At 34.0% G+C, this 15,199-nt stretch overlaps 1 protein-coding gene across 4 annotated transcripts in view; it reads left to right on the forward strand.

Moving 5' to 3' along the window:
* Nucleotides 1-15,199, forward strand: part of XRCC4 (X-ray repair cross complementing 4) — a 377,298-nt gene that overhangs the window by 14,104 nt on the left and 347,995 nt on the right. The window lies entirely within an intron of this gene.

Genomic DNA, 15,199 nt, shown 5'->3' on the forward strand with positions numbered 1-15,199 from the left:
TTTTATGTATATCAACTGCTTTATTTTTATTATTTAAATAAACTTCCGTACATCTCACAAAGTAACTTTATTTGTTTTTAGGGTACTTTGTAATTTCCCATTAGGTCTTATCTGGAATAGGAGGATAAGGATAAGATTATTCCTTGGACTTACGAAAATATTTCCAAATTCTTTGCAATGGTATAATCATTCTTGATAATTTTATATTTGAAAACTGTTGATGATTTCATTATGATTTATAGTTTGCCAGGGTCCCAGAAGGTATTTGTAGATTTTTTTTCCCACTTTTATGTGTTTGACTTAAAATTTCAGCTTCCAAGTTTTGGCCATAAAAAGTTGATTAAAACTGTCTTGTGGTGTAGTCATTCTCAAAACCATGACTGTAAATCAGTAATTTACACCTTTGACTCTACTTTTATGAGCTGTGCTTTCATTTGACTTCTATTATGCATAAAACTGTTAAATATAGAAAGTATACATTATATAAACAAATATGAATGATACGTAGTAGAATGTGATAGTTGAAAAGGAGAGATTTGTAGTGCTCTTAAGAAAATTTGAGATGGTAATGGGAGATTACTATCATTTTCACTTCCTATAGAAGGAAGGACCTGAGCTATGTTTTGATAGCTGAGGTGGACTTTAAAGCTGAACATCTGGTGAAGGTATGTTCCAAGGATAAAGGATGGCCTATGAAAATGCACAAAGGTGGGAGAGAAGGAAAAATATATGGTTAACAGGCAATGCACTTTGGCTTCATTGCAGAGAAGGGAGTTCTTTCAGATAAGATTATAAAGGTCATTTGGAATTGTATCATAGAAGGGATTAAATGGCATGTTGAGGAGATCTTCTTGTATACCACAGATAGGACTGAAATAGTGAAAGTTTTTGGGCAGGAATGTGGTATGCTCATGTCTCTGCTAAACCAATGATTATTGCTGTGATGATCATAATACCTAATATTTATATAATGTTCTAAGGTTTACAAAGCACTTTACACATCTTATTTTATCCTCACAACAATCCTATGAGCTAGGTGATATCATCATCCTTATTTTGCAGATAAACTGATAAAGGAACACAGACATTAAGTAACTTGTTCAGTATCACACAACTAGTAAGTTTATATTAGTAGATTTGCATTTATGTTTTTTGACTTCAGGTGGTTGCATCCTCTATTGTATTATATAAATTCTATATATTATAGCTGTTGAGTACTATATATCTGACTAAACACATATATGTAATAATGCTGTGCTTTGGGAATATAACTCTGGTGTTTATAGGAAGGGTTAGAATACATTTAGAATGATTTGGGTCATTTAACTTCATTAGGCCTCAGTTTCCTCATCTGTAAGATGAGGGAATTATACAAGATAAGTCACCTTCCAAGGTCTGTTAGAGCTCTGAAACTATAATTTTGTAATCAAATTGATTATGGGGCTATTGAAATATAGACTAAGTGGTCATTTCTCAATTGATAAATGGTCCAATCAAAGCTCTCTATAGGCATATGAAAAAATGCTCTAAATCACTATAGGTTAGAGAAATGCAAATTAAAATAACTGAGGTACCACGTCATACCAGTTGGACCGGATGAGCTAATAGAAAAGGAATATAACAAATCTTAGGAAGGAATGTGGGAAACCTGGGATACTAATACACTGTTATTGGAGTAGTAAACTAATCCAACCATTCTGGAGAGCAATTTGGAACCATACAAACCTGTGCATATCCTTTGATCCAGCAATACTATTTATTGAGCTATATTCCACAAACTTAAAAAAAAAAAGGAAAAGAAGGAAAAAGACTTACTTGCAGTTCATTTTGTAATGGCTAAGAATTGAAAATTGTTCATCAACTGGGGAATAACTGAATAAATTGTACATGATCATAAATGTGCTATAAGAAATGACAAATAGGATGATTTCAGAAAAACTTGTAAAGATTCACATGAACTAATACAGAGTGAAAAGGGCAGAACAAGAACATTGAAGACAGTAACACATATACTGTAGGATGAACAACAGTGAATGACTTAGCTATTTCAGGAACACAATGATCCAAGACATTCTCAAAGGATTCATAATGAAAAATGTGATATACCTCCATAGAAAGAAGTGATGGAATCTAAATGCACATTGAAGCGTATAATTTTTCACTTTCTGTATTTTTTCATTTTTTCCCTCCTTAGAGTCTGTATCTATTATTGAAGCATACTATTTTTCTTTGTGTCTTCCATCTTCTATCTATCATTCTTTTCTTCCTTCCTTGCTTTTTTCTTCCACAAAATTACTGATAGGGAAATATTTTGCATGTTTGCACATGTATAACCCACATCAGATTTTGAAGGAGAAAAGAAAAGAATTTGGAACTCAAAACTTAAAAAAAAAAGTTAAAATTGTTTTTACACGTAATTGGTGGAAAATAAAATGCAAAGAAAAAAATAGATGAGAGGTGATAAGGGATTGAATTAGAGTTATGACAACGTAGAGAGGAGAAAATGGATGTGAAGAATATTGCAAATGAAGATGAATTGGTGACTGATTGGACATATGGCATGATAAGAACAGTTGGAAACCAGTTGAACTTAAAAATAATCATTTAATATATTGGCATTTTGAGTTATAATTATTCCTACTTCAGGAAAATTATTTATGAAAACTGAGGAAAGAGGAAAAAGGCTTCTATCAAATGATGGCTGTTGCTACTTTTTGTTTATTAAGAAGAGAATGAACATTTCCCAGTCCAGTACTTATACTTAAAAAAACCTGCTATTTGTTGTTTATTAGGGTGAAACTTTTTACCTACCTTATTGGGTTTGTTGCATATTTCTTCATAGTCTCTGTAAAATTTCCTCTTTCTCTTCCTCCTCCAGTTTGTGAGGCAAGGTTGTGTGGTAGAAATGCCACTGAATTTGGTGCCATAGAACCTGGGTTCAAATTTCATGCTACCTACGTGACCTTCACTTAACTGGGCTTAAATTTCTCATCAATGTAATGAAGAGTTTGGATTATATGATGTTTAAGACCCTTCTAATCCTAAAGCCATACATTCTTATTAAAGCAGTTTTATCTCTTCTGTTTTCCCCATCTCCAGCTTATCCTAACTGGAGCCATATTGCTATCTCTAATAATTACTATTACCTTCTTTTTAACCTTGTAGGACCTTCCAAACACACTTAAATTTAAGGCTAAGTTCCTCAGTTTTATGCTTCAGAAATCTTTAATAGTGATACTCCTGTTTCACATACTTTGTTTTTTTTTTCTTCACCTTCTTCATTTTTCTTCTTCCTTTTTCCTTTCTGAAATCAGCCCTTCTTCCAGTCCTCTTTATCAATATCCCCTCCATTCTCTCTATTATTTGCCAACTGAGCTTTTTATTACCATGGATGTCGAATGTTTTCCATACTTGTTCATTAAATCTTTCCTATCTAATCCTTTTAGCTCTTGAAATCTCATTTCTTCCTGAATCCTTCTTGAATTTACTGGAAGAGTTGTGATTACCATTCTTCATTTCTTGTGGTTAACATACTTCTCTCTCTCTTTTTTTTTTTCCCAAATATATTTGATTTTTTTATAATGACATTTTTTTTTTCAGACTTGTGATTCATTGATAATGGGAACATGTCAGTTCTTCCACCAGTGCAAATAGGCAGCTATTCTGTAGCTCATAATCTGGGTCTTTGAGAGGTTGTGTTATCTGCCCAGGATCACATGGGTGGTATCAGAGGCAGGCCTTTAACTAAGCCTTCCTTATTCGAGGTTGGCTAACCACAATATCATACTGCCTCTTCCTACTAATAGCTTACTCTTTAACGTTATGTCCGGCTATCTTAGACTCCAAGTTTTTAGAGGAGCATATTGTATAATTTTATATTATTGTATGTTGTCCTATGCCATATGCAGATAAATGCTTAATATTGAGGCTTCTAATGTCAAAATTTATTCTGGTTTCATGATTTCTGTGATTAAAGATATGAATATCATACATATAGAGTTGGAATGGACCTTAATGGCCATGCTATCCAATTCCCTCAATCTCAATTTATAGGAGAGGAAACTGAGGCCCTTGGAATGTCAAGTGACTTGCCTTTAGGCACAGAGTAGAATCTGAACTTAAGTCCTCTAACTTCAGTGTTCTTTCCATTGTGCCACATAGCAGAGATATTTTGATTTTTCATTCTTGAACCTAAGATACTATCATAACCCACCAAAACACTGATGTTACTGGGCTATATGAACCATTCTAACAAGCCAGTATTATGTTTATGGAAGAATGTTATATAAGAACTGAATGTTGGCTTGTCAGTCCTCATACTTAAGGCTTTGAATTTGAGCCCCAAATCATCTCTTCATTTCAGAATAATCTTTATAAAACACAACTTCAGCACTTCAGCTCCTGTAGGTACAATCTTGAATGGTAAGGAGAAGTTGCTTATCCAGTTTATTATGGAAGGGAAAATATTTGTACAATAAGTAGCATGTTTTGTTATTTATAAATAGATTTTTTGATGTCTTAGAGTTTTTCTTAGTTTTAAAATGTAGACAATGGGGCATATTTAAGTGTCCAAGTACAATTGTGAGCTAGAGGAGTGGCATTAAAGGGATATTCCAAATTCAAGGAGATTTCTAGGGATTTGGGAATATGGCTGTGTCACAGAGTGGGATTTCCCTGGGTAGATATCTCATTGCTACATATCCAGAAATAGAAGAGGGTATTCTAATCAGAAAAAAGAATTGATGACTCTTTGGGGGGGAGAGTTTTTTGGTTGAGATGCACTCTTTGAATGGGAGAGTTGGATTATGGGTTTAGTTTTTTTTTTTTTTTTTTAAATAAGGAACTCTATAGATAGTTCAAACTAATAAATGTTTTACTTATATCCATAAGTGCTACTCTGCCCTATAGTAAGTTCTCTTCTTACTAGAATACCTTTTGTCTTAAGAATGTACTATCATAAGATACCTTCTTGTGGAATCCTCAACCTGTGACAAACAGCCATACTCTAAAATCCCTAGTCATCTCCTCAATTGAGACTTAAAGAAAAACAAAAACAAAGCCAAAAAACAACAGTTTAATTCATAGTAATGTGACTCAGCAAAGGTTGGTGTTATTATGCCAGTTGCTCTAAGAGATTAGAAAAAAAGCAGGCCTATGTACTTGAAGATGTCATGAATCACTTCAACAGATTCAATATGTCTTCCGTGCAAGATGGCTTAGTTTTCCTACTCGTAATTTTATTTTTTTCTTACTGTCCTTTTTAACCTTCATTGAGATAATGTATCCAACCACCATTTATTGAATATCTATTGTGCTGCAAGATACCACAAAGGATAAAAGAATAAATAAGACAGGCCCCTTGTGGGGTTTATAATTTAGGAAGGGAGATAAGATATGCATAGAATAACTATGATATATTATAGAATGTGATAAAGAGAGGTATACCTCTCTTTAGGTTAAAAGATGAAGGAGGTTTCTTTGAGAAACTGTAAATAGTTGGCTAAAGGGAGTATTGTAAAATAAGACTGGAGAGTGTACTTAAGGTCAGATTATAAAGGCTGTTGAAAGTTTAGGTGAAGGAATTTGGATTTTATTTAGCAGGCAAAATAAAATCATAAAGATTTTTAAGCAGGAAAGTGATGATCAGAATTGTATATTCAGAGGTGGGATAGCTTGGAGATGAGAGATTGGAGACAAGATACTTCTTAAAGGTAATTTCACTTTTGAAATAATAAATGGTAATGGAAGAGGCATGGCAGACTGACGTGGTTTCTGGTTATTGGTCTGTGGGCTGAAGGGGAAGGGAGCAAAAGAGGTGATTTAAGATTGGTGACTAAGTAATTTGGCATTATTTTATAGAAAGGAACATCAAGTTTTGGGAGCAGGATGATGTATTTAATTTGTATAGGTTTAGTTTTCTGGACATCCAGTGGTAGTGGTAGTCAGGCATTGTAAGTGAGGATATAAGAACTTTGTAAAGGGAAGGTCATTTTCAGAGCATCTGAAAGAATTAAGTATTCGTTTAAAAAAGCCCAGAAATTCCTGTTAAGTCTTAGAAGTAAGAACTGACAATAGCCTACTTAAAACCTGTAGGAGAACTCTAGGAGTGGGTCCATTGTGTCTTACATATAGAGAGTTACTTGGGAAAAGGTTAGACTGGAAAGTAAAGGAAATGGAATAGCTGAGAATGGACAGCATGAAGTACAAACACCTATGGTGTACTATCAATTTTTGTATTAAAAATTAAATATATAAACATATATATATATAATAGCCTTTCATTGTTTCACACTAAAATCATATTTCCTTGTATCCTATTCATTAACCAGGACATCATTATTTACTATTGGAAAATAGGGAGACAGTGAAATACAGTGAGATGGCAAGAATAGAATTTGGTGTGCTCAAATTGCTTTTCCCTTCCCTTAAAAGTCACATTAATAATGTTTTATCTGTGCACAACACATTTTTTTAGCTCAGGAAGAGAAAGCAAACTTGTCTGAAAACTGATCCCTTGTGCTTCATAGTGAGATCTTCACTGTTCAGAAGTTAAAATCAGAGACCAAAGGGTGGGTAGAACTTAGAAAATCGAGATTACCAAAGCTTTTAGAGAAAGAGTGCTATTGAACTGACACACAATTAACGTGTTATCTTATCTTTTGGGTTTTCCTTTGGTTCTGAAAAGTGTCAGTCTCACTTGAAACTCTAATTAGAACTGGTGAAAGCTTGGTAAATGTTCTAAGACATTAAAGGATACTCACTCAGCCTTATGTCTAGGGTTGGCAGAAATAGAAGGACCATTTAATTCACATGAAGGAGACTATGTTACTAAGGTTTGTGGGTGCATCTTGTATTTTTAAAAACATTTTGGAGATGGAGGCTGTACATTTTCCTTAGGAATTTTGACTTGTTAATTAATTAGTGATGATCATTGTGTAGCTATTTAACCTACATCTCCTAGAGTAAGAAAACAGAGAGAACAAGTGAAATTCACATGTCACTTTAATACTTATAAATCCTAGAGAAGAAATCATGAGAAATGAGGGTATCTGGTATTTATCTAATAATTGAATGCCTGTATTAGTAAAGGTAATTCCTTTATTCATAATAAGCCTTTCTTTGGACTTATTCCAATAGCTTTTTTGTTGGCCCTTGAAATCTAAGATTTTTAGTTTACATGGATTAATGGCTATATGGAATCATCACCCTTGAGCATGAGCTATATCTTTATATTTCAGGAAAGCTGGTATCAATAAGTAGCTATAATTAAATTTTTAAATGAATTTAAAAATTAATAGAAACAATTTTTAATAGGACTACAGAAATTCTATAATCTGGGTCATTCCTTTGCCTTGAACTTTGGAAAATTCCAACTTGTAAAAAAAAAAAATTTGGAGAGTTAAGAATTTTCCCTGCCTTTAGAATAATTCATTCTACTAATAATATTTGGAAATAAATAGTTTTAGAAAGACAGACAAAGAGAGATTCAGAGTTATCCATGCTCTATCTGGTTTTTCAAATAAGTTTATAATTCCTTTGGCCAACTAGAGAGAGCAGATCTAGTAAGTATAAATTCTTTTACATGATGAAAACAATAGGAATGATTACATTGAAGCTATATTTTTAATGTGGGAAGTCATTTAAGAAAGATCAAGGTAAGCCACGTCTTTATTGTTATTATTGTTACCTTGAATAAATATTGAGCAAGTAAGAAAACTTTTAATTTTATTTATAGCCTTATTTTCTTGAATTGTTAACTAAAAATTTTTGCTAAAAGTTGAATGCTTTGGCCTTTATGGTCATATATTTGCTAACCAATGATATCTGTTCCTACTTCTGATATTTTTTTAATGTAGTGTGGTATATTTAAGATATTCAGTATCAACCAATCCTGCATTCACCCCTCCGTCTGTCTTTTTTGTACTTTATATTTTTCTTTCTTTCTTTCTTTCTTTTTTCCTTTTATTTTAAACTAAGGGCAAACCAAACCGTGACACCAGGAATTTAATTACAGCCTATTAACAGCATGTGTTCTGGACTAATCTTTTATTCTGAAATCACTTAAGGTATCAGACTCCTTTTTTCAACTAGGGAGCACTTAAGTTAATTGCTCCATTAGAAACACGTAGTTAGCCCTTTCTGATCTCTAAGTCTGGCTCCCTCACTGAGCTGCAGAAGTTTGAACACCTGCAGCAAAAGCAATCTGAAAAGGAGCCATAACTAACCCCTTTTCCCCCTCTCCGCCAGCATTTTCCAGCCTCTAAATAAAAGCAAAAGTTCAGAACGGTGTTATCAATGATACTGTGTTGTAACTAACTTTATGTGACCTAAGTAAGTTGGCTCTTGCTTTATTCTTATCGCAGGCCAAAAGAGCATACACAATTCTTTGTAAAGTTATTTAAAAGGTGGCTTGTTTATTCGGAAGCAACTGTGAATGGTATTTGTTCAGTGTAGATGGAATCAATTGCATACCAGCCAACAGCTGATTTCTCTTCTGAGTGAGAAGCCAAGAACCAAAGGGACAAAGTGCTAAAGATCAGCTACTCAATTCTCAACTGTTCTGGATTCTCAATAAAGCTACTGATGTACCAATTTGGGGTGGGACTCCATTCTTCCCACCTGCAGGCTGGTCTCAGATCCTTGGCTCTGACAGGATGAGGTGCTCATAGTAGTGTGACTTTTATTGCCTTTTGGGAACAAAACACTTTTTTTCTTATGGCCCTAATCAATCAGTTCTTCTGAAGAACTAGACTTCAAGTAGAGTCCAACGATAAAAACAAACAAACAAACAAACAAAAAACCATCTAAGATTGACTATTCCCATTTACAGAGATGGTGAAAGCAAAGAGACCATTGAGTCAGTATTACTGAATTTTAAAAGTCATTCTAAGACACCCCTCCTTCCTAGCTGTAGTGGACTCATAGATGCTTTGTATTTTACATTTAATAAGAGGCTGACTTCAGTAAGTGGAAGAATGAGGTACTTTCAAGTCCTCTTTCAATGGTATATTTTCATAAAATAATTTGTGAGAGCCTCAGTTGATACTCAGAAAACATTTGAGAGGATAGTGAGGTTTACTGCACTTATGTGATGCTAGAACATCATATGTGGTCTACTATATAGGATCAGCAGCAACCCAGACTGAATTTCCAATAACATGGGGTTCTTTTTCTAGCTTATTTTACAGATGAGGAATTAAGGCAAGTAGGGTTAAGTGACTTGCCCAGTGTCCCAGACCAGATTTGAACTCAGAAAGATGAGTCTTTCTGACTAGGCCTGGCACTCTATACACTGTACTATCTAGCTACATGTCAGTGCAGCTACAATGATTTGTTTTATTTGCTATGTTAGTTATCTACTGACTGTAGCACATAATTTATTTGTAACCCATTGAAAGATGTGCAATTTTTTACACTTCTCATATTGTTCTTTCAAATTATTATACTTCTTTCATGCTGTTTTTCAGTCATGTCTGGCTTTGGTTTTCTTTTGTAGATAATGGAATGGTTTGCCATTTCCTTCTCCAGTTTATTTTACTGATGAGAAAAACTGAGACAAATAGGGTTAAATGATTTGCTCAAAATCATAAAGCTAGTATGTATCTGAATACAAATTTAACTCAGGAAGATGACTTTTCCTTACTTCAGACCTGGTACTTTATCCATTATATCACCTAGCTGCTGCTTTCGTACATTCATCTATTATATTTTGTATTCTAATTATTGTGTGTCAAACAACATTGGCCTGAACTAATTAATAAGATGAAATCTAATAGGGATAATTAAGTCTAATATTTGTGTTAAAAAAATCAATTTTACAAGTACAAGATGAAGAAGGCATGGTCAGACAGCATATTGGGTTGCAGACTCTCAGTGAGTCAGCAGGATTAGCAAAACAAGAAAACTAAAACTAAAGACTACATTAAGAGAGACATAATGTCTATGGGTTTCTTATTCCCTTGTCGTCTTGCCAAACTCCAGTCATGTGTAATTTCTACCATTTGAGCTATATTTTTTCAGACCTGCCTTTGCTGTAATTTGCACCTTTGAAGCTGACTTAAAAGACAATTTCTTCTTTGGTCAAACATTACTTGGAACATACCGAATTTAAGATCACACATTCTACATTTCATCATCTTCAGATCCAGATGAATTCATGTTTTTCATATTTTTACATGTCAGGTTGTGGTTAATTATTGCATATAATATTACATAATATGCTCTGGGCATTTGAGGAAGTATAGACATTGAAAAAATTACCTATGCATATGTTTTGTAAATAAAAGGATAAAAAAAAAAGATGTTTTATGTTAATACTCCCTACATAACATTCTGAGGCTATTTCTGCAATACAAGAGTTAGTAATTTGAATAGGAATCACTTCTTGCTAAAAGAAGTGGCTAGCAGACTAGTCTTTGAGTCAAGACAACAAAATTCTCAGGGAAAGAAAGGAAAACAAGCATTTATATGGCACCTATTATATGCAAAGCCCTTAGCTAGACATTTTTTTAAAACCAAAAATTATTCAATCCTTACAACAATCCTGAATGATATGTATTATTATTATTATTATCATCATTTTCCTTATTTCCTATTGGGGAAATAAATATCTTTGCTTAGGGTCACACAGCTAGTAAATGGCTGAGACTGAATTCTAACTCAAATCTTCCTCACTCTAAACCCAATGCACTCTCCACAGTGCCATCAGCTGCCTATGACTTTTATGGCCTGTATTTAGAATATATTACACATTGGATGTGGAATATAATATATTTTGCTATAATAAGTATCCTGTAAAACTATAGAAGAGTTAACATAATTGAATCTTGAGAGCAGCAAAATTAAGCATAGAGTAATTGAGCTCATTTTTTTTTTCAGGCATGCCCTTACTATAATTTGCATCTTTGAAGCTGACTTAAAAGACAACTGTTTCCTTGGCCAAAAATTATTTGAAACACACCAAATTTCAGATTGCAATTCTACATTTCATCATCTTGGTAACTGGATGAATTGTTTTCCAGTTTAGGAAATACATGTTTCATATGCCAGTTCATTGTTAATTATTGCATGTAATATCATATAACACCCATGGCATTTGGGGAAGTAAAGATATACTTAGAAAAATATATTTTATATAATTTTATCATGTACATATACAAATGTATGTGTGTATATTTTAAAAATATGTATATACACATTGCAAAAAGAGCATGAGGACCAATCCAAATGAAATGTGTCTAAAGATAACTTTATTAATATTTATAATAGTCACATTTGTAATGCAATGGTTTTCCTTTCATATTTGTAATCATTCTTCAAATGTGGGGCAGAACAGTTGAGGAAAAAGTATTGTCAGAGAAAAGTAGCATTGAACTGGAATTAATGCTGAATGTGCTATTTTTTGTGCTGCAGTTAATTTTATAGGTGTTTTCTAGGCTTGACTGTCTATAAAATGAGGAATATGGAGTAAATTACTTTTACACTTCATACAAGAACATATACTTTACAACATTCTTACTCTTCTCTCTTTTCCTTCTTCTCCTGCTCCCTCCTTCTTTGCTTCCCCTCCCCTTCATCCTTCTCCCCTTATTTTTCCCAAGCTAGAACCTTTAACAGCCATGCATATGTATAGAGCAACCCTGTGGGAGCTTTAATCAGTTTGTTTCTGTTAGAGGTCATTTCCCCTGTCCCCTTTCTTTGGAAGTGGGGGGGGGGACCTCCCTTGTAGTCTTATTGTAGACACCAGGTTGACTTAGCCCACTACAGCTCAGAACTCTTAAGAAATCTGCTACTTCAGCCTTCTTGGGAGCAGGAATTACAGGTGTGTGCTACCAGATCTTTTACAGCTTTAAACATTTTAGTAATCTACAATATTTAAAGAAAACTGGGACTTCTGAAGCCTTTGAGTGAGGCTCATACTATAAACCTTTTACTATAAGCGATCTTATTTTCCAGTTGTCTTATATATTCAGGTAATCATTATAGAGAAGATAATGAAGAATTTAAATATACTCACTTGTCAAAATAAAATAAATGTTATAGATAGTAAACTGTTGAAATGTTTGTATAAGCAAATCATAGTATTTAGATATTAACATAGAAATGGAAGCTGATATTGGAGTAATGCTTCATTTGAAGCAGCTCATATTTCCAAGACTACAGATGCTCTTTGCTTTTTAATTAAAACATTGGGTAATCCAAACCCAGTTAATTAAAACTGTTTCCCCCCATCCCAGTCCCTTATGTTTTGAGTTAATGAGCTTTAACTACACTTCTGCTTGCTAAAACATGACTTGTTATAGAGCAGAATTCCCTGAAAGGCAGATATGTCTTGAATCTTGTCAAGAATGTTTATTATTAGAAGTACTAAATGGACCTTATTAGATCACTGTTACCCCTAAAACAGACTCCTGTGACACAGAAAGAACATCTTAGCAGAGCTGTATTGGCAAATTTATGTAAATAAGTTTTCCATTGTTTTCTTTTTCATGTAACTAGATTTTTTTTTTTTTTTACTATATAATTTTTAAGAATATGCCCAGATATTACTGGATGGGCAGTGTTGGAATGAAATGGGCAAGACTTGAAGATAGTATTTTAATGCAATAATGGCTGGCATGGAGATCTTCAAGATATTAAAAGCTTTTTAAAAATCACCTTCTAGATAGTGTCATATAGGTAGTGCTCTGGGACCTGTAGATTCAGAACCTGGATTTATCTCTTTGGCTACGATAGGGCATGTTCTCTGGAATTTACAAGTTTGCAATTGGGGAGCCAATCTGCTTAATTGGTAACAGCAATAAGAATAGCTGGCATATATAAAGTATTTTAAGTTTTGCAAAGCACTTTATGTTGTCTTATTTGGTTCTTGCAAGATTTCTATGAGGTACTTGCTATTCTCATTTTGCAATCAAGAAACTGAGGCTGAGAGAAGAAAATTATTTATTCAGGATCATGTAGCTCATAAGATTTTAAGGCAGGATTCCCATTCAGATGTTCTTGACTCCAAAGTCCAGTACTGTACTCTGAGCCATCTAGCAGCCAATGAGTGCTATGAATAGGCTATAGTTGTTTCATTTAATAGCATACTTTCTTCCAGATATTTAGTTACCTAGATTGAATATAGAATTAGAACATAGGAAAATGTTCAGGTACCACCCTTAATCACCTTAAGAAAATTCCTGCTAAACTACTTGGTTTTATCTTGTCTCTAATGTATATTAACTCTTTGACCATGATCAGTTCATTCAACCTTTTTGTGTCTTCTTATGTTTAAATGAATTTTTACCTTACTTTTTGGGAAATAGGTCTTCATTTCACTTCTTAGCCATCTCTTCAGAATGCTGCCTCTACTTAGGCACAGATAGGCATAGTTTCCATCTCTTCTGAACTTCTTCAACTCTGCATGTCCCTTCTCCCCACCATCACAATTTTGGGCCAAGGGGCTAGGATCTAATCTAATCGGAGAACTTCTACCTTATCTTGCCTGAAACCAGGCATCTGCACCACTTTCTAGCTATACCATGGCATGCTTATCTCTATTCCAGCCACTCCTTCTTGAGCTTTAATCCCACATCACCAGGTGTCTGTAGGATAATTCTAATTTAACTAAATAATAATTTAACTAATTTCCCCCCTCAAATTCTTTCCTTTTGAAAATTTGCCAATTTTTGTCAAGGACAATTTACCATTCTAACAATATGCTAGGTTCTTAACTTGAGTGTTATCCTCAATTCTTATTTCTTATGTATGTATGTAATCAATTGTCAGATCTTTCTATTTTAACCTTTACATCTCTCCCATCTGATCCTTTATCTCCATTCATCTCATTACCTTTTCATATTTTGCTTAGATTATTTCAAGTATCCTAATAATTCTCCTTATCTCTAGTCTTTTCTTACTCCAGTGATTTCTTAATTGTCATGTAATGGCCATTCTCAGTCTTGATCCATCTCAGCTCCTTTGTAGCTTTCTTCAGCACTAAGCATCTTTTCTTGGATATTTTCTTTTCTCAAGGGTTTTTGTGATAGTGCCATCTTCTGGATTTCCTTTTACCTGATTATTGCTTCTCAGTCTCCCTTTCTAGATCTTCATTAAGGCCATACTTCCTAACTCTAGCCTGAAGTCTCTTTTGTCTTTCATTTACACTTCTTTGGATAAAAATCTGATCAGTTTTTGTGGATTCAATTTTCACCTCTATGTAGATGGTTTCCAGATCTATATAGCTAGTCCTGATCTGTCATCTCAACTATAGTCTTCTAGGCAGCTAGGTAGTAGAGCATTGGACCTAGAACCAGGAAGACCTGAGTTCAAATCCAGCTTTAGACTCTTAATGAGTTATGTAATTCTGGGCAAGTCACTTAACCACGGTCAGTCTCACTTTCCTTATCTCTAAATAATAACAACACATCTCATCTGTTGCTGTTGTGAGAATACAGTCTGGTAAAGCATTTACAAATTATTTTACAAATCTTATACTTTTGCTGTATAAATGTTAGCTGCTGCTGCCACTACTACTAATATTCTTTTGTGCCTCTTGATTTAGATGCCCTGTAGACATTTACAACTGAAAGTATAGAAACCAGTACTCATTTTTCTTCCACAAATCTTCCCTCTTTCTGTTTCCCTCATACTATTGAGGGTATCACCATCCTTTTACTTACCCAGTCTTACAACCTTAGTATGATCCTCAGCTCCTCCTCATCATTCACTCCACATTTACATTTCATTACCAAGTATTTTCATTTCAACTTTCAAAATATCTCAATAGTCCCTTGTCTTCCCCTCACAAATCTTTCACCCTATTGAGACCCTGAAAACCTCTCACCTGAGCTGCCATAATAGCCTTCTAATTGGTCTCTCCCTACTTTATTTCATCCTCTATGTTGCTGCCAAAGTGATTTGCCCAAAAAACTAGTCTGACCACATATCTCTACTCAGTATACTTAAGTGGGAACCATTTACTTCCAGCATCAGATATCCTTTGTGAAGCATTTAAGACTTTTTGCAGTCTTTTCTCTTCCTATCATTTCAGTTTTTTCACACTTTACTCCATTCCTAAATTCGAGGAATGGTACTGGCTCAATTGCTATTCCTTGCATATATCACTTTTATATGTCATCCCTCTTCTCTTTTCTTTTGCACTGGTTGTTCTCTGGGCCTGAAATGTTTCTCCTGTTCATCTCTTTCTTGTGCTTCT

The sequence above is a fragment of the Sarcophilus harrisii genome, chromosome 1 (assembly GCF_902635505.1).
Source record: "Sarcophilus harrisii chromosome 1, mSarHar1.11, whole genome shotgun sequence".
In the NCBI taxonomy this organism is placed as follows: domain Eukaryota; kingdom Metazoa; phylum Chordata; class Mammalia; order Dasyuromorphia; family Dasyuridae; genus Sarcophilus; species Sarcophilus harrisii.